This window comes from Cetorhinus maximus, chromosome 23 (assembly GCF_964194155.1).
Source record: "Cetorhinus maximus chromosome 23, sCetMax3.hap1.1, whole genome shotgun sequence".
Classification (NCBI taxonomy): domain Eukaryota; kingdom Metazoa; phylum Chordata; class Chondrichthyes; order Lamniformes; family Cetorhinidae; genus Cetorhinus; species Cetorhinus maximus.
In genome coordinates, this window is record NC_135901.1 from 60806315 (window position 1) to 60826759 (window position 20445).

The 20445-nt window shown below is 43.9% G+C and overlaps 3 non-coding genes and 1 pseudogene across 4 annotated transcripts in view; 2 read left to right on the plus strand and 2 right to left on the minus strand.

Moving 5' to 3' along the window:
* LOC144698352 (uncharacterized) overlaps nt 1–20445 on the plus strand; it is a 674481-nt pseudogene that overhangs the window by 585468 nt on the left and 68568 nt on the right. The gene's annotated exons all lie outside the window — the stretch shown is intronic.
* On the plus strand, nt 6630–6711 carry trnal-uag (transfer RNA leucine (anticodon UAG)). The gene has a single exon. It is a non-coding gene; the product is annotated as a tRNA-Leu (tRNA).
* trnan-guu (transfer RNA asparagine (anticodon GUU)) lies at nt 10683–10756 on the minus strand. The gene has a single exon. It is a non-coding gene; the product is annotated as a tRNA-Asn (tRNA).
* Nucleotides 15914–15995, minus strand: trnas-aga (transfer RNA serine (anticodon AGA)). The gene has a single exon. It is a non-coding gene; the product is annotated as a tRNA-Ser (tRNA).

Here is a 20445-nt window from a genome sequence, read left to right on the forward strand (position 1 = left end):
CACTTATATTGATTCCTGTGTATCCGCCAGTGGAAGCATCTTCCAAACCCTTTCCTGATATTAGCAGCTTCGATCAGGTCCTCTCTTACCCTATTTTCTAGAGAAAAGCTGTTTAACCTGTTCAATCGTTTTTGAATGTTATAACTTTCCAGTAAACCTTTCTTGAACTTCTCTAGTGCTTTTAGATCCATCTAATAATATGAAGGCAGTGCGAATTGGAGTATCAAACTCATCATTGCCCCGCAAATGCCTGTATAATGGATGGATCAGTATTGCAGTGGGAGAGACAACATTGTTCCAAGTTGTTATTCGTCAAGCTGTATTTCAGCCATTTTCCCATCAGCAGAACTTAAGATGAAATGAACACATCCAGTGGAAAAAATTTCGAAAGTTGGTGTTACTTTTGTTTGTGTCTTGCTCACTCCCGTGTCCTGTAAATGCTGCTCGAAGGCTTAGTGACCAGGATATAAGCTCCCTGCGTTTTCCTGAGCCTGTGCTCGGTGTATTAGGGGATTTGGCCCGGGTTGGAGTATCTTGCGTCCCAGGGATGGGCAGTAACCCGCTGATTGAAGCTTTAGTCGCCGCTTTCTGCTGGCAGCAGGTGATTGGAGAGCGTGGGGTGGAATATTGCTGCTTTTCTGCTTTTCCCGATCTCACTCACTGTGGAGCTGAGGAACAGCGAATCAGTGATGGCTTTGTTTGGGTCCAATAACTTCATAGATTTCTAAAAGGCTCAATGTAGGTACATGGTAGTTCCAAAAGTTCTTTCATTATATTGCGGATTAATCTTTGTAAAAATTGCTGTTTTGTGGGAACTGGCTGGATAACTGCAGAGCTGGCAATGTTTGGGGGATATTTTCTTGCAGCCAATATACCCAATAACAATCCGGAATTGAGTGATATTGAATGCGGATGGGAGCAAATTGTGACAATATCCAGGCTTGGGCTGACAAGCGGCAAGTAACATTTGCACAACGCAAGCATCAGGCAATGACCATCTTCAACAAGAGAGAATCTAACCATCGCCCCTTGATGTTCAATGGAATTACCATCCCTGAATCCCTCACTAATAACATCCTGGGACTTATCATTGACCAGAAACTGAACTGGACTGACCAAATAAATACTGTGGCTACAAGAGCAGTTCAGAAGCTAGGAATCCAGCGAATAGTAAATCACCTCCTGATTCCCCAAAGCCTATCCACAAGGCACAAGTCAGGAGAGTGGTGGAATTCTCTCCACTTTCCTGGATGAGTGCAGCTCCCACAACACTCAAGAAGCTTGACACCATCCAGGATAAAGCAGCTCGCTTGATTGGCACCCCATCCACAAACATTCACTCCCTCCACCACGGACTCACAATAGCAGCAGTGTGTACCATATACAATGTGCACTGTAGGAATTCACCAAGGCTCGTTAGACACCATCTTCCAAACTCATGACCACTACCACTTGGAAGGACAAGGGCAGCAATACAGGGGAACACCACCATCTGGAAGTTCCCCTTCAAGTCACCCACCATCCTGACTTGGAAATATATCGCCATTCCTTCACTGGAACTCCCTTCCTATCAGCACTGTGAGTGTACCTACACCACAGGGACTGCAGCGGTTCAAGAAGGCAGCTCACCACCACCTTCTCAAAGGCAACTAAGGCTGGGCAATAGCTGCTGGCCCTGCCAGCGAACCCCACATCCCATGAATGATTTTAAAAAACGTGGATGATTTCGAACCACAAGCCCTTTAGTTAGCAGCTGACTAGAGAGATCACTCTTCATTCCCCTTTGATTCTGGTTCAGGAAGAGTTTGATATAGTAGATAGGGAGAAACTGTTTCCACTGACGAGGGTCAGTGACCAGAGGACTGGGATTTAAGATAATTCAAGAAAGACAGACTTCATTTATATAACCCTGTTCCCGATCAGCGGATGTCTCAAAACGCTTTCTGGCCAATGAATGACTTTTTGAAGTGTTGTCATTGTTGTGATGTAGGAAGCACGGCAGCCAATCACCAGTCAGCAAACTCCCACAAACAGCAATGTCATTGTGAGCGGATGATGTGTTTGTGTGACGTTGACTGAGGGACACATGGCTATGAGATCAAGTACCTCCTCATTTTTCTCAGTCGATATATACAATCTAATTCCTCTTGCTGTACAACCTGTTACAGAGATTGTTACAGAAAAGAGGGAAAGGCTTGCTACAGCTATACAAAGCCCTGGTTAGATCACACCTGAAGGACTGTGTATAATTCTGAGAATGACACCTTATAAAGAATCAATATTTGCCTTGAAAGTGTCAGAGGTGCCGCATTGATGAGGTTGGTGGGTTTTGGAAATTGAAAGTTGTACATCTGCAGCTTGTGGCACTATTTCACCTTACTGTTCACTTCATCTTCATGTCTAACACACTCGATGCTGTTATTGGCTGAACGAGTCATCTGTGTTTGAACTAAACATGCTATTATTTTGGAAGGAAGAACGGGGAGAGACAGTAAAAATTGCAGGGTTCCGGAGAAAATGTCGGGTAATGGCAGGGACAGGACGGGCAGAAGGCCCACTTTCTCTGTTGTAACCATTCTTTGATTTGATACAAATAATATTTCCCAAACAGCGCGTGCTCTAGCTGTGGATGAGTTGTTAATATGATGGATTTGAAATCCAGTTGTGTTTCCTCACGGAGGTTCGAATCTTGCCAGCTGTGCTTCTCATTATTTCTGATCTTAAACGGTTGCCTTCAGAATTCAATCTCATTCAAATGGAGAAAAAAACATCCAAACACATCTGTGTTCTCTTATTTCCGTTCATTTATCAGCCTTCTGAAAATCTCCAGCTGTAAATGGAACAAAAACTGGGCCAAGTTGGTGACATCCTTGCTTTCTGGGTGTTTGTCTCTCCTGAGGCCTCTGTCACTCTCAGTTTATATGTATGTCCGTGTTTCTCTGTTTGTGTCAATGTGTTTCATTTTCCCGAGGGGATGAACACACTTTACCAGCAAAAACTTTATTTAATTTAGTTGTGCAACTTCATATTGAAATGTTACTGAGAGAAATATCAGGGTGAAAGATGCAACAGGAAATTGTCTCTTTCTATGTGTGGACTACAACAACAACTTATATTTATAAAGCACCTTTAACCTGTTGAAACGTCACAAGGCGTTCCCCATGGACATTATATAACAAAGTGTGACACTGAGCCACATATTCGGTCAGGTGACTAAAACCTCGGTCAAAGGGGGAGGCTTTAAGAACTGTCTTAAAGGAGGAAATTATCAATTTCACATTCCAGCGAACAGCAATGGTTCTTCTCATTGGTGAAGAAGTCACTTGTGTTCAACCTGAACAGACCATTTAGCCGGAGAAAGTTGACTGGTGGAAGAGATTGGGAATGAAAAAATTCCAAAAGTAGCCTCCATGAGCCACATTTCCAGCCCGGGTAGCAGCTTCCCTGATGGCCGACTGGTTAGGGCTCAGCACTTTCATTGCCGCTCCCCTGGTTTGATTCCCTATCAAGGAATTGAGATTTGTTGCACTTGGGCGAACTGCTAAAGCCAACATTATTGTCTTCCTGGCTGAAAACAACACAGAACAACTCTGTCAGTATCAGGGGAATGAGAGTTGAAGTTTCACATCAGAACTGAAATGTTACACGTGCAACAAGTCGAGAATAAATCCAGAGTCGGATTGAGGAAGTGAAAATAAAAGAGATGGGCTGTGATAGGTTACAAAGCACTGACTTTAGAGCTGGTGGTGCGAGGCAGAATATTATTCCTGTATTACGCATGTTACTTTCAATTCTAATTTCCTGATTTATTCCATGCCCAACATTACCACAACAGTTTGGTGGCCTATAAACAACTCCCACCAATGTTTGTTGCCTCTTACTATTTATTAGCTCCACCCAAACTGGTTCTACATCTTGACGCTTCAATCTAAGATCCTCACCCACTAATATACCGATCTCGCCCCTTATTAACAGCGCTACCCCACCTCCTTTTCCTTTTTGCTCATCGTTCCTAAATGATGATTGCGCTTGAATATTTAGATCAACCAATCACACTGCTCTGTCAAATCAGCACACAGGGCCGAATGACCTATTTCTTTGCTGTAACTTTCTGTCATTTTGTGTTTCCCAACACCCCAGTTGTATCTCTCTAAGTTTTACTGCCATTTCATAACTCAATCTAGCGAGTTGTAACCCCTGCCCTTCTATCCGACGCTTTGAATTCAAGACAATGAGCAAATTCAGCGGGTTTTCTTGTCATTTCTCGCACTGAATTTGAAACCGGACTCGTTCAACGGCAATTAAATAGTCTCAACCGTTCGCCCCTTCAAAATGAACCTGTTGTGTTGCTTCTTGCAGTGCATCTGCTAAACAGCATAAGCTCCACTCTCTTCATAGTGAAATCCAGTGTGAAAATATGAACAATTTCAAAGCTCAACAACGTGCACAAGACTGGAAGGAGCATGTGGCTGTGGATAATTGATACTGTGCACATTCCTGTAATCAGTATCTCGGACAATCAGGAAAATGAGATCCTGGAAACCCATCCCTTCTCAAAGCCTCGTGTCTTACATTCCCTGTCCCTGATTCGCAGGGAAATATTGAATTCATGAACTTTCTGTGTCTGGCTCAAGCAACTAATTGACCTGGGAGCCGGAGGCGAGGCAGAGACAGAAGCAGGAAGAGATGCAACATGAAAGTGTTTAGAATTTGATGTGTGTCAGTTACTTTCAGTGATGAATTTCTGCCGTGTGTTCCCTTGTCAGTTTCACAGGAGCCGCAGTGATGAGGTTGGTGGGTTTTGGAAATTGAAAGTTGTACATGAGCAGCTTGAACAGCAGGTCGAACAATTGCCAGCTCAGATTGAATGTATGGGCTTGTGTGCGGTGCTTCATATTAACAGGAAGGGTGAGGAGAGACAGCATCAATATAAATTGCAGTGGGGAACAGGCGAATTTTTGGAACAGGTTAAATGGCTCTTCCAGAGAAATGGTATGGACATGATGGGCTGAATGTACTCCTCTACTGTAACCATCTATGATTTTATACCGACCATATTAACTTGTGCATAGGGCCGGTCGCCATAGCCGAATGGTTAAGGCGATGGAGTCCAAATCCATTGGGGTTTCCCACTTCTCATTATTCCTGGTTTTAACAGTATGTCTCCAGAGTTCAGTATCGGTAAAATTGAATCAAATCCATCCAGAAACTCGGGATGCTTCCTATTTCTGTTCATTCATGAAAACATTCATGAAATTTGCAGTCTGAAATGGAACAAAAACGGAGCCAGGTTGGTATCATGTTTGCTTTCTGGGTGTTTGCCTCTCCCTAGAGACAAACCCTTTCCCTCTGTCACTCTCGGTGTCTATGTCTGTGTGTGTTCCTCTGTTTGTGTGTCAATGTGGTTCAGTTCCTCATTTTTACCATCCAAACATTATTCACCTTAGTCCTGCGGCTTCATATTAAGATGGTCCAGAGAAAACAAAAGCGCTGTTTTAAAAGATGCAAGAGGACATTTATTTCTGTTTCTCTTTGAGTGGAGAGTGTTCAGCTACTACATGCCCGGATGTTACAAAGCGGAGGATGATTGAAGTTTTCACATGATTTTATGAAGTAGCTGAGAATGCTTGAGGGGCCGAATGGCCTATTGCTGATCATGGATTTGTATATTCTAATTCAGTGCCAATGCCGGTCAAGGTGATGGTTGTTTCTGCTTTGACAGTGATAGTGAGTGGCAGAATGGACTGAGGTGCTGGTCGAGGTTCCTGTGATTTGGGCTCCACTCCTGCGGTTGTTAAACTTTCCGGTGGTTTGTTTTTGAGGCGCTACCAAAAAATCCTCCGTACGGCCAGGGGACAGCTGATCTGTGCAGTGTTGCATTTTGGTTGGGAGAATGGGGAGAGGCAGTCTAAGTTGGGTTCATGGCAGGGACTGAAAGTATTTTTTCTCTCTTACTCCCTGTACCCATTCTATTATTTTGTACAAACAACAGTTCGACTTCACTAAGTAGTTGTGACCTAGTGATTTTAGCTGACGGTCTGCAGAATTAATTATCGGTTAATTGGAATAAAAACCATCCAAATACCCGTGATTCTTATTTCTGTTCATCTGCAAACATTCACTAAATTCGCAGTGGGAAATGGAAGAGCAATTGACCACTCCTGATCAACCAATCACAACTGATGTTTGACAGCAGCACACCAGGGCCGAATGGCCTCTTTCTTTCCTGTAACTTTCTATAACTTTATGTTTCCCAACACCACGGAATCTCTTTCCCATTCATTATGCCATTTTATAACCCATTTTATCGAAATGTACTTTGTGGCCTTGTGTCCTGTCCTTCTGAAGTCAAGACCCGGAGTGAATTCAGTGAGAAGTTTCCCTGTCATTTCTAGCAGGAGATTTGGAACCAGAGCAGTTGAATTACAGTTTAAATGGTGCCAACCCTTCACTGCAGCTCATTGTGTTTTTGAATGGAGATGATTTCTGTTTGTTACAAAGTGCAGGATGATCTGATTAACTGACGGAGCTGGCTCCAGATTCCGAATGGTCAATTCCTACTCTGTTGCTTTTGTTCTATTTCAGTGGCCATACCTGTGAAGGAGATGATTAATAGCGCCTCTCGCTGTGGTAGCGTGGCCGAGCGGTCTAAGGTGCTGGATTTAGGCTCCAGTCTCTATGGAGGCGTGGGTTCGAATCCCCCTGCTGCCAAACCTTTAGCAGCCCCATTTGGATAGATACCACCTCAAATTGAGTGCGCAGTGCTGTATTCTTACAGGAAGAACGAGGAGACGATATAAATGTGGGTAAAGGCGGGATATGGAATTTTAGTTGTTGAGTTCCAGAGAGTCGGTGTGTGAGTAACAGTCGATGATTTTATACAAACAGCAGTGACGTCAGTGTCAGTCCTGTGTTCATGGCGGAGTGGATAAGGGTTCGAATCCTTTGGGGTCTCCTCACAGAGGTACAAATCCTACCGGCTCCAGTTCTCATCATTCCTGATTTTGATAAGGTGCCCATGGAATTAATTAATGGATAAACGGAATCAAAACCACGCAAACACTCCCGTGATTTCTTCCTTCCTTCGTGTGTGTGAGTGTCAATGTGGTTCAGTTCCCCAAGGGATTAGACACATTGTTAACAGAACGATCTTAATTCACATTAGTTGTGCAAATTCACATCAAAAAATAGCAGGGTGAAAGCAGGTTGTCTCCTTCTCTGTGTGCCCCATTACAACAACAGGTTACATTTAGATAGTGCCTTTAATGAAACCTCCAAAGATGGTTCACAGGGTCATTATAAAAGAGAGTCTGACACTGACACGCATAAGGAGATGTTAGGCCAGATGACCAAAAGCTTGGTCGGAGAGGTAGGTTTTCAGAAAAGTCTGAAGGGTGGAAAGTGAGATAGAGGCGGAGAGGTTTAGGGAGGGGATTCCAGAATTTGGGGCCTCAGTAACTGAAACCACGATCACCAATGGTGGAGCTATTCTGATTGGGAATGTACAAGATGCCAGAATTAGAGAAGCACAGATATCTCAGAGGCTTGTGGGTTTAGAGCAGATCACAGAAATAGGGGAGGGGGAGGGAATTGAAAACAAGGATAAGGAATTTTGAAGTAGATACATTTTTTGACTGGGAGCCAATGCAGGTCAGCGAACAGAGGGGTGAGGGGGGAATGAGACTTGCTGTGAATGAAGACACGGGCAGCAGTTTTGGATGACATCAATTTGCAGAGGGGGGAATGTCCACTTACATTCCAGAACTGACATTCTGCTGGATCAGCATTGCCCTGTTTCGAAGACCAATATTGATCCTTTATAAAGTGCGGTTACCAGAACAATACACAGTCCTCCAGGTGTGTTGTAACCAGGGCTTTGTATAGCTGTAGCAAAACTTTCCTTCATTTCTATAACAGCCTCTGGAACAGGTTGTACAGCAAGGGGAGTTAGATTTTATATATCGACTGAGCAAAATGAGGAGATGTTGATCAGAATGAACTTCTTTCAAGTATTCAATAGGAAATCAATTGCACAAATAAATATTTCTTTTTATTCCGAAGACAACATATGAATCCCCAGTTCAACTCTCCGTGTAATTGGGTCAGGGAAACTTTGTTAATGTTCACACACTGAGCATGGACACTGCAGAAGCTCCTGCACCTCTTCCAATATTGTTTTTCTTAAATCAGAGTTTTCAAAAAGGAGTTGACAACTATTTGAAATGGAAGAAAAAACTACAGGGTTATGAAGGAAGAGAATGATATTGGAGCTAAGTAATTAGGTATTTCAAGAAAGCACACACACAATGGGTCGAATGGCCTCCTAATGAGCTGTGTGAATTTACAATGAGATCAATTTCTCTGCAGCATTCCAAAATGTCCCACCCCAATTGTATTCCTGTGAAATAGGATCTTGCAGTGCAGCATGTCTACACAGTTTGAAATTCTATACAAGTCCCTTTGGCTTTTTCTCGTAAATTGTTTCTGTGGTATAGCAGCCAAGCCAGCGATGCCCACATCCCATAAATAAATTAAGAAACAAATAGTGATTATCACATTCACTTCACATGCGCAAGGTCGCTGGTTTGAAAGCTGACAGCAACATTATCAAAACTGAATCATCTAATTGTGAGAAGCTGCACAATTCCCAATTGTTGCTAAACGACAGCTGAATATATTACCTCACAGCCATGTGACATTGGCACTTCCCCAGGCTTTGAATGATTTTCTCCAAAAGGCACGGTATTGAGAAAGAGACAATAAATGAGACGATTTTCAGCAAGATAGTTCACACATGTGTGAAGTGTTGAATGACCTGCTGATGTGCTCTGTTATTTTATGATTCTAATGTCAGATCAATTTCTCTGCCACATGGCTATGTTTTTCAGCCGAATTGTACTACCACAAGACAGGGTTTGGAAGTGCAGTAAGACTGCACGGTTTGACATTCTTAAGTCACTCCCTGTGGTTCTGCATATTGTTTCTGTGGTGTAGTGGTGATCACGTACACGCAAAAGGTCCCCTGTCTGGAAATGGGTGGAGACATTATCGATATTCACACATCTAAGTGTGAGGGAAATGTCTATAATTCACATTTGTTGTTGGAAAGTAACTGAATATAATATCTCCCGCCACATTAAATTTGCCCTTCACCAAGCCGCAAAAAGCATGCTCAAATCAGGAGGATGAAACTGACTCAGCACAAAAACTAGCAGCTTCTTTAGTCAACAACAGAAATTAATGAGTTTACAAATGCAAATTCACAGTTACTTACTGACTGAAAGATGACTACCAGTGTGATCCAAAGACTAGCGTCACCCGAAAAACAGAAGCAAGTGATAATGTGATTGAACACGAGGGAATGGGAGAGATGGTGCAAAATCACTTTGTATCGCGCTTCATCACGGATCTTCATTCTTTCTTGGGCATCGCTGGCCAGCATTTGTTATCCATCCCCAATTGCCCTTCAGCTGTGTAATTTGTTAAACCATTTCAGAGGGTAGTTGAGAATCAATCACATCACTGTGAGTCTGGAGTCACATGCAGGTCAGACGAGGCAAGGACGACCGATTGAATTCCCTAAATGACTGGTGAACCACATGGGTTTGTACGGCAATCAATGATAGTTTCACAGTCATCATGACTGAGAAAATACTGAGGACATGTCAGATCAGAATAAACATCTTTTGTAAGTTCACCATGAAATGAATTGCATAAATAACTTATGTTTATGTCGAAAACTGCAGAAACAATCCTAGACAAACTCTTAATTTCATTGGGTAAGGGAAATATCCATTAAAGCAAACTGCATGGATTCTGCAGAAACTCCTTCCTCAAGAAGGAATTTGGCAATGGTTGAAATGGGGAAAATTCTGATTCATGGAATGAGAGAAGGAAATTGGGACTAATTGGCAAGATCTTTGTAAAAAAAATAAACTGATATAAATAGAATGGGTGGAAGGTCCTCTTACTGCGCTGTGCCATTTGATGATGACATTGTTGATCAGTCTGTCTCCAGCATTCCTAATGAGAACAGCCAAATTCCATTTCTTCAAAACAAAGACACAAAGTGCTGCTGCATGACGTCACAGTTTAACATTCCAGACAGCTCCATTGGGATCCAAGCAGGGAAATGTTCCTGTAGCATTGTGGTTACCCTGCTAATTGCGCGTGTGCAAGTTACTCCATTCGATGCTGGGGAAACATTATCACCCAACTGTGTGGAAAAGTTGCATCGCTCCCATTCCTGTTTGTAATTGAATGTGAACTGAATGCTGGATCTTGCAGCTACATTAGATTCGCTCTTCACCATTTCTGAAGATGACATTCAGCAAAATAAGAAGATGTTTCCGCTGGCAGCGGGTGATTGGAGATTGCAGGGCTGGAATATTGCTACTTGTTCCTGTCTCACTCACTGTGGAGCTGAGGGAGTGCGACTAATTGGTTGGTTTGTTTAAATCCAATAGCCTCATAGATATCCATTGATTTAGATGGGGGTTCACGATCGCTCATATTCTTTGTTATGTCTGAAATGAATATGCATAAACAGAGCTTGGTGTGGGAACTCAGTGGGTGACAGCCAAGATTTCAACGTGGGGGTGAGCGATTTTCTTGTAGTTTCAGAGCCCTGAAACAAATCAGAGCGTTAATGAGTAATGATGGGGAGAAAAAAGTGCCAGCTTCGTCCCTGGATGGTCTCGAACCACCAACCTTTCGGTTAACAGCCGAACACACTGACCAATTGCGCCACAAAGACTTGATGTAAGAGTTTGCACTCTATAAGATATCCTAAACCAATGGCTCAACGAGAGAAAACTTCAGATTGCTGAACTGCAATGACAATTATTCCCTATCAGTTTTACTCTTCCCAAATAAAGGGTGAGACATTCATTGCGGGCACATGGAAAAAGTCTGATCCAACCCACTGCAGACACATCCATGTCACCGGGAACGAGCTCCCCTGCAACCGGTGCCGTTTCCCTTCGAGCCTTTCAGTGTTTTGTCTTTTACTGAGTATTCTGGTTGTCCCGAAGCCGATAATTCTGAAGGGGTTTTTCTGTTACACAGCGAGTGGTTAGGATCTGGAATGCACCACCTAAGATTGTGGGGGAGGCAGATTCAATCGCGGATTTCAAAAATGAATTAGACAGAAAATGGAGGTCTCCAGGGACAAACGCGGAGGAGTGGGACCAGGTCAGTTAGTTTCCAGAAGAGTAAGAGGTCTCCCTTTTCAGACAGAGTTAAGGAGATTTTTTTCCTCTCAGAGGGTCATTAGCCTGTGGAATTATTTTCATCATGGGTTTGGTCATTGAATTTACACAAGGCAGAATTAGACAGATTTTTGAGAGGCAAGGGGGTCAAAGGTTATGGGGGGCAGGCAGGAGTTGAGACCACAACCAGATTTGCCGTGACCTTAATGAATGGTGAAGCAGGGTCAAAGGGCTGAATGGCCTTTTTCTGCCCCTGAGTCTTTTGTTCCTACAACCCGGGCTGAACGGCCGCCATCTGTGTGTAGCCTTATCTCTGATTCTCTGACACTATGAGGCGCTGGAGAGGCAAATGGTCAATTCCTGCTTCTATTTGTAATGTTCTATTTTGGAGCCGTTACCACCCAAGGCAATGGTTAGTTTACCTTTGATAGTGGGAGCGTGGTTGGCTGGGTTAAGGTGTTTTGTTTGGGCTCTTTCTCTTCCTGGGATCAAATCAAAGTTTCAGTTGATTTGTTCTTTCAGTCACTTCACCTGAGCATTGGCTCATGGTCGTTGATGTATTAAGATCTTCATCTTGGCAGGAAGAACAAGGAGACGCGATATGAATTCCAGGCTGACTAGGGATATGTGGGGCCAAATTCCCTCTTTCTCTGTTATAACCTTTTTGAGATTTCATATGAACAATATTGAAATTGATGTGAGATCTGTAATTGTGGATGAGTGGTTAAGACAATGGGTTTGAAGTCTATTGGGCTCTCCCCATGTAGGTTTGAATCCTCGCTGTCTGCTGCTCCTTACTTTAGGTGAATCTAGAATTAAATTAATTGTTGGTGAAATGGAATAAAAACTTTCCAAACACTCCCGTGTGTTTCTCCTGCTTCTGTTCTTCGTTTCTTCCTTTCCGTTCATCTGCATGCATTCGCCAAATCTGCCGTCTGAAATGGAACAATAATTGGAGAAGCTGGTGACATTCTAACTTTCTGGGTGTTTGTGGATCCTGAGGCCTCTGTCACTCTCGGTGTATGTGTCTGTGTGTGTCAATGTGGCTCAGTTCCCTGAGGGGATGAACACTTTTTTACCATCACAAACTTCATTCACATTATTCGTGCAACTTCATGTTAGAATGTTATGGTCCCCCGTCTTTTCCCCGGAGACCTGCATTTTCTGTCCAATTCTCTTTTGAAATCCGTGATTGAATCTGTCTCCCTCACATTCTCAGGCCGTGCATTCCAGATCCTAACCACTCGCTCTGTAACACAGAAGCCCCTTCAGAATGGTACACTTTATGTGATATTGCTTCTCCTCATTCTTCCGACCAACATGAATCACTTCACACTTCCCTACATTAAATTCCAGGTTCGCTTTAACAGTTTACACGAGGAATTCCTGTGCATTGTGACAGTTCACACAGCGGTAAGAAAAAAGTTAGCTCCTGATCAGGAGTTGAACCTGGGCTGCGGCGGTGAAACTATTAAATCCGAAGCACAAAGCTCTCTGACTTCCAGTGAAGCTCAGGCTGTTTTCACTCAGAAGCCAGCGGCTGTGATATTAACAAAGTGGGATGGAGAGAGACTCAGTTTGAGCGGTGACACTGCTGGAGGGATGGGGAGTTGGGGATCACCCATGAAAGCTTTAAAAAAAACGGCGGCGCCCAGCGTGGGGCTCGAGCCCACGATGCTGAGATTAAGAGTCTCACGCTTTACCAGGAACGCTAGCCGGGAATAGATAGTCAGTGTTCCCTATGCAAAAATTCAGGGAGATCAATGTTCCTTCCTCCCTGGAGCCTCAGCTTGTTCTGAATTTCAAAGTGTGGGAGATAATCGACCGACAAAAGGCTCAAGGTTGCAATGCATTCCTCTCAATCATCAATAATATCATTCACATCTTCCACTTCTTCGCTGCACCTCCTTCCAAACATTGCAAACTCCACTTGCATCGTTCATCCTGATATTTTTCTCTTTGACATTTTAATATGAAGCTGCACAATTAATGTGAGTCAAGTTTGTGATGGTGATTATGTGTCCATCCCCTCGGAGAGCTGAACCACATTGACACACACAGATGAACACACACAGGCACATACACCGAGAGTGACAGAGGCCAAAGGAGAGACAAACACCCAGAAAACAAAGATGTCACCAACTTGGCCAATTATTATTCCATTTCAGGCTTCAAATGTAGTGAATGTTTGCAGATGAACAGAAGCAAGAAACACGGGGGTGTTCGGGTCGTTTTCGTTTTCATTTGACGGATAATTTATTCTGCAGACAGTTTATGTCAATCAGGAATGAGAAGAAGGGAGTTGGCAGGATTCGAACCACGTGGAAAAACGTCTGAACCACTCGGCCAGAACAACTGGGTAAAGGCTGCGTGTTGTTTGTTTAAAATAATAAAATGAATACAGCGAGTTCCAGTGAAAGAAGGTCTTCCAGTCTGTGCCATTGCCCCACCTTTTCCCAGTCACCCTGGGATTTACACTGTCTCTCCTCATTCTTCCAACTGAAATACAACACTGCACAGCTCAGCTGCTCCTTCACCGCACGGAGAATTTTTGGGAAGCACCGCAAATAACAAAGCACCAGAAAGTTTGGCAGCGGTGAGAGTGAAGCCTAAATCACCAGAGAGATCGAAACCTGAACCAACGGCTGAGCCCGCTCGGCCTCACTACCACATTCAGATTAGACACAAACATTGTCCTCACCAACATTGACACTGAATTAGAATATAAAAAAATATGATCATGAATTGACCATTCGGCCCCTCGAGCATTCTCAGCTACTTAATTAGATCATGTGAAAACTTCAATCATCACCCAGTTTATAGCATCCGGACATTTAGTTGCCGAACAGTCGCCACTAAAAGGAAAGGGAGAAATGTCCTCTTCCATCTTTTAAAACTTTTTTTTTTGCTGTTATGATGCCAGGGAACTAAAATAGATCATGTTTGGGTGGTAAAAATGGGAAACTGAACCACATTGACACACACAGAAAATCACAAATACGCACGTTGTTAAGATTTTAAGTTGTTCATGTTTTCACGCTGTCTTTCAATGTGCAGAAAGCGGAGCTGTGATCAGCTTGTTGCTCAGAATATGTACAGCAAGAATGTACATAGCAGGCTGATGGTAACAGTGCCTGTTTGGACTCGGGGAGATGCATCTGACGATGTAACCATTTCAATGCCGTTCAATGAGACCGGTTCCAAATTCTGTGCTATAAATGAAAGTAAACTCGCTGAATTTGATCAGCGTCTTGCATTCGAAGCATCACATGGGAGATAAGAAAGTTCATCTTAATCGGGGTGTTTGGAAAAATCAAATTACAGAAAGTTACAGCAAAGAAAGAGGCCATTGAGCCCTGTGTGCTGCTTTCAAAGAACAGTGTGATTGGTTGATCTGAACACTCAAAGATGTTTGTCATTTTAGATGAATGGACAAAAAGGGAAAGGAGGTGGGGTCGCGCTGTTAATAAGGAACGAGGTCAGTACATTGGTGAGAGAGGACCGTAGATTGAAGGATCAAGATGTAGAATCAGTTTGGGTGGAGCTAAGAAACAGCAAGAGGCAGCAAACATTGGTGGGAGTTATTTATAAACCACCAAACTGTAGTGGGAATGTTGGGCATGGGATAAATCAGGAAATTAGAGCTGCATGTGACATGAGTAATACAGGAATAATATTCCGCCTCTCAGCACCAGCTCTATAGTCAGTGCTTTGTAACCTATCACAGCCCTTCTCTTTTATTTTCACCCTCTCACTCCGACTCTGGATTTGTTCCCAAGTTTTGCCCTTGTGACATTTCCAGCTCTGATGTGAAACTTCCACTCTCACTCCACCAATTCTAGCAGAGCTTTACCGTGTTATTGTCAACCAGCAAATCAATCACATTAATTTGAACAGCTCGCCCAGGAGGAATAAGTTTCAAATCCTTAACCAGGAATCGAAAGCAGGCTGCACTGATAAAATTGCCGCATTTTAACCACTAACCCAGCAGTTTGACACATGCAGGTTGCTTATGGCATTTTTTCATTCCAGATCTCTTTCACCAGAGACAACTTTCTTTGGCCAAATTGTCTGTGTCGGATGAACACAAGTGACATCTTCAGCCAATGAGAAGAACCATTGCTGTTAGCTGGAACGTGAAATCGATACTTTCCTCCTTTACGGCACTTCATAAAGCTTCCCCTTTGACCGAGCTTTTAGTCATTTGACCGAATATGAGGCTCAGTGTCACACTTTGTTATATAATGCTCCTGGGGAACGCCTTGTGACGTTTCATTAGGTAAAAGGAGCTTTATAAATATAAGTTGTTGTTGTAGTCCATACATAGAAAGAGACAAACTCCTGATGTCTCTTTCATCCTGATACTTTTCACTGTAACATTGTAATGCACAACTAATGTGAATACAGTTTGTGCTCGTAAAAATGTGTTCTCCTCCTCAGGGAACTGAACCACATTGACCCACACAGAAGAACAAACAGAGATATACGCCGAGAGTGACAGAGGCCAAAGGAGAGGCAAATGCCAGAATGAAATCATGTCACCAAATTGGCTCCGTTTTTTTTTCCATTTCCGATTGGAGATTTGCAGAAGGCTGACATATGAATGGAAATAAAAGATCAGGGATGTGTTTGGAGCACCTTTCCTCGATTCAAATGATAATTAGTTCTGTCTGCGTGCGGTTAAAATCAGATATAAAGTGAAGCATAGTCGGCAGGATTGGAACCTGCGTGGGGTAACCCCAGTCGATTTCTAATCCATCGCCTTAACCACTCGACCACGACTACAGAAGTTGCGCCTGCACTGCTATTATTTGTATGAAATCATAAAAGTTACAGCAGAGAATGCGGTCTTTCTGCCCGTCTTGTCATGGCCATCACCTGGCCTTATCCCTGGAAACCTACAATTTATACTGTCTCTCCCCATTCTTCCAACCAAACTGGGAAGGAAAAAGTGAGAATAATCCAATTACCGCCCCATTAGTCTACTCTCCATCATCAGTAAAGTAATGGAAGGGGTCATCAACAGTGCTTTCAAGTGGCATTGACTTAGAAATAACCTGCTCACTGATGTCCAGTTTGGGTTCCGCAAGGGCCACTCAGTTCCCGACCTCATTATAGCCTTGGTTCAAACATAGACAAAGAAGCTGAACTCCCGAGGTGAGGTGGAAGTGACTGCCCTTGACATCAAGGCAGCATTTGACCGAGTGTGGCATCTAGGAGCCCTAGTAAAGCTGGAGTCAATGGGAATCAGGGTGAAACTCTCCGCTTGTTGGATTCATACCTAGCACAAAGGGAAATGTTTGTGGTTGTTGGAGGTCAGTCATCACTGCAGGAGTTCCTCAGGGTAGTATCCTCGACCCAACCATCTTTAGCTGCTTCATCAATGACCTTTTTTCCATCATAATATCAGAAGTGGGGATGTTGGCTGATGATTGCACGATGTTTAGCGCCATATCCAACTCTTCAGATACTCAAGCAGTTCATGTCCAAATGCAGCCACCCTGGATAATGTGCAGACTTGGGCTAACAAGTAGCAAGTAACATTCACAGCACACACGTGTCAGGTAATGACCATCTCCAACACGAGAGAATCCAACCATCGCCATTTGATGTTCAATGGCATTACCATCACAAATCCCTCACTATCAATACCCTGGGGGTTAACATTGACCAGGAACTTAACTGGACTAGCCGTACAAACACTGTGGCTACAAGAGCAGGTCAGAGGCTAGGAGTCGTGCAACGAGTAGCTCACCTCCTGACTCCCCAAAGCCTGTCCACCATCTACAAGGCACAAGTTTAGAGTCTGATGGAATATTCCCTACTTGCCTGGATGAGTGCATCTCCCACAACACTGAAGAAAATGGACACCATCCAGGGCAAAGCAGTCTGCTTGACTGGCACCACATCCACATTCACTCTGTTCACCACTGATGCGCAGTAGCAGCAGTGTGTACCATCTACAAGATGCACTGCAGGAATTCACCAAGGCTCCTGAGACAGCAGTGTCCAAACCTACGACCATTACCAGCTAGAAGGACAAGGGCAGCAGATAGATAGGAACACCACCACCTGGAAGTTCCCCTCCAAGTCACTCACCATCCTGAGTAGGAAATATATCGTCATTCCTTCATTGTCACTGGGTCAAAATCCTGGAACTCCCTTCCTAACAGCACTGTGGGTATACCTACACCGCATGGACTGCAGCGGTTCAAGAAGGCAGGCCGCCTTCCCAAGGGCAATTAGGAATGGGCAATAAATTCTGGTCCAGACAGCAAAGCCGACATCCCGTGAATGAATAAAAAAAAGATCCAGGTTAGCCTGCAAGTTATATAGCCTTGTTCCTCTGACCAAATTAAAGGACTGCAAACGTCAGTCCCCGGAGCAAGTCTGACGTATTTGCTCAACTTTCAATATTGGTTACCTTAACACCGAGTTTCCAAATGGGAATTGTGCAATGGCTTGAAAGCGAAAAAAAACAGGATTAAGGAGGAAGAGAAGGAAATTGTCATTAATGTAAAGCTCTTTGTACAAAACTGACATGGACACGATAGGTGGAAGGTCCTCTTACTGCGCTGTGCCATTTGATGATGACATTGTTGATCAGTCTGTCTCCAGCATTCCTAATGAGAACAGCCGAATTCCATTTCTTCAAAACAAAGACCCAAAGTGCTGCTGCATGACGTCACAGTTTAACATTCCAGACAGCTCCATTGGGATCTTTACAGCGCAGGGTTTTTGAGGCGGGGTCGCACTGTTAATAAGGAACGAGATCGGTACATTCGTGAGAGAGGATCTTAGATTGAAGAATCAAGATGTAGAATCAGTTTGGGTGGAGCTAAGGAACAATAAGAGGCAACAAACATTGGCAGGAGTTGTTTATAGGCCACCAAACTGCAGTGGGAATGTTGGGCATGAGGTAATTCAGGAAATTAGATCTGCTTGTGACATGGGTAAATCAGGAATAATATTCTGCCTTGCACCACCAGCTCGTTAGTCAGTGCTTTGTAACCTATCACAGCCCTTCTCTTTTATTTTCACCCCCTCACTCCGACTCTGGATTTATTCCCGAGTTTTGCCCTTGTGACATTTCCAGCTCTGATGTGAAACTCCCACTCTCACTCCACCAGTTCTAGCAGAGCTAAACCGTGTTATTTTCAACGAGAAAATCAATCACATTGATTTGAACAGCTCATCCAGGAGTAATATTTTTCAACTCCCTAACCAGGAATCGAACGCAAGCGGTACTGATAAAATTGCCGCATTCTAACCACTCACCCAGCATTTGGACACCTGTAGGCTGCGTATGGCATTTTTTCATTCCAGATCACTTTCACCACAGCAAGTTTCTTTGACCAAATAGTCTGTGTCGGTTGAACACAAGTGACGTCTTCAGCCAATGAGATGAACCACAGCTGTTCGCTGGAACATGAAATCGATACTTCCTGTCACAGCCATGACCTGATCTTTTCCCCTGTACCCTGCAATTTATCCTGTCTCTCCTCGTTCTTCCTACCAAACTAGGAGTGAAAGAATGAGAATGATCCAACCTGGCCAATTACCGCCCCATCAGTCTACTCTCCATCATCAGTAAAGTAATGGAAGGGGTCATCAACAGTGCTATCAAGCGGCACTGACTTAGCAATAACTTGCTCACTGATGCCAAGTTTGGGTTCCGCATGGGCCACTCAGCTCCTGACCTCATTACAGCCTTGGTTCAAACATAAACAAAAGAGGTGAACTCCAGAGATGAGGAGAGATATCAAGACAGCATTTGACCGAATGTGACATCAAGGAGCCTGAGCACAAATGGAGTCAATGGGAATCAGGGGAAAACTCTCTGCTTGTTGGAGTCATGCCTCGCACAAAGAAAGATGGTTGTGGTTGTTGGAGGCCAGTCATCTTAGCTCCAGGACATCACTGCAGGACTTCCTCAGGGTAGTTTCCTCGACCCATCTTCAGCTGCTTCACCAATGAACTTCCTTCCATCATAAGGTCAGAAGTGGAGATGTTCGCAGATGATTACACAAAGTTCAGCACCACACCCGATTCCTCAGATACTGAAGCAGTCCATGTCCAAATGCAGGAAGACCTGGACAATATCCAGGCTTGGGCTGATAAGTGGCAAGTAACATTCGCAACACACAAGTGTCAGGCATTGACCATCTCCAACAAGAGAGAATCCGACCATCGCCTCTTGATGTTCAATGGCATTAGCAGCCCTGAATCCCTCACTATCAACATCCTGGGGGTTACCATTGACTAGGAACTGGACTAGCCATATAAACACTGTGACTACAAGAGCAGGTCAGACGCTAGGAATCGTGCAACGAGTAACTCACCTCCTGACTCCCCAAAGCCTGTCCACCATCTACAAGCACATATTAGGAGTGTGGTGGAATACTCCCCACTTGACTGGATGAGTGCAGCCCCCACAACACTGAAGAAGCTGGACACATTCCAATGCAAAGCAGTCCACTTAACTGGCACCACATACACATTAACGCCTTTCACCACCGACGCACAGTGGCAGCAGTGTGCACCATCTACAAGATGCACTGCAGGAATTCACTAACACTCCTTAGACAGGTGCGTCCAAACCCGCAATCGTTGCCAGCTAGGAGGGCAAGGGCAGCAGGTAGATAGGCACGCGACCACCTGGAATCTGCTCTTCAAGTCACTCACCACACTGACTTGGAAATATATCGCCGTTCCTTCACTGTCACTGGGTCAAAATCCTGGAACTCCCTCCCTAACAGCACTGTGGGTGTACCCACACCACATGGACTGCAGTGGTTCAAGAAGGCAGCTCACCGCCACCTTCTCAAGGGAAACTAGGAATGGGCAATAAATGCTGGCCCAGCCAGCAAAGGCCACATCCCATGAATGAATAAAACAAAGATCCATGTTAGCCTGTAAAAAATATTGCCTTGTTCTTCTGACCAAAGTAAAGCACTGCCAACGTCAGTGCCTGGAGCAAATCTGACGTATTTTCTCAGGTGAGGAACCACATGAAGCTTTCAACATTGGCTTTATTAACTTTGAGTTTCCAAATGCAAATTTTATAGTGGCTTGAAAGCGAATAAAAACAGGGTTAAGGAGAAAGAGAAGGAAATTGGCAATAATTATAAAGGCCTTTGTACAAAACTGACATCGACACCGTGGGTGGAAGGTCCTCTTACTGAGCTGTGCCATTTGATGATGACATTGTTGATCAGTCTGTCTCCAAAATTCC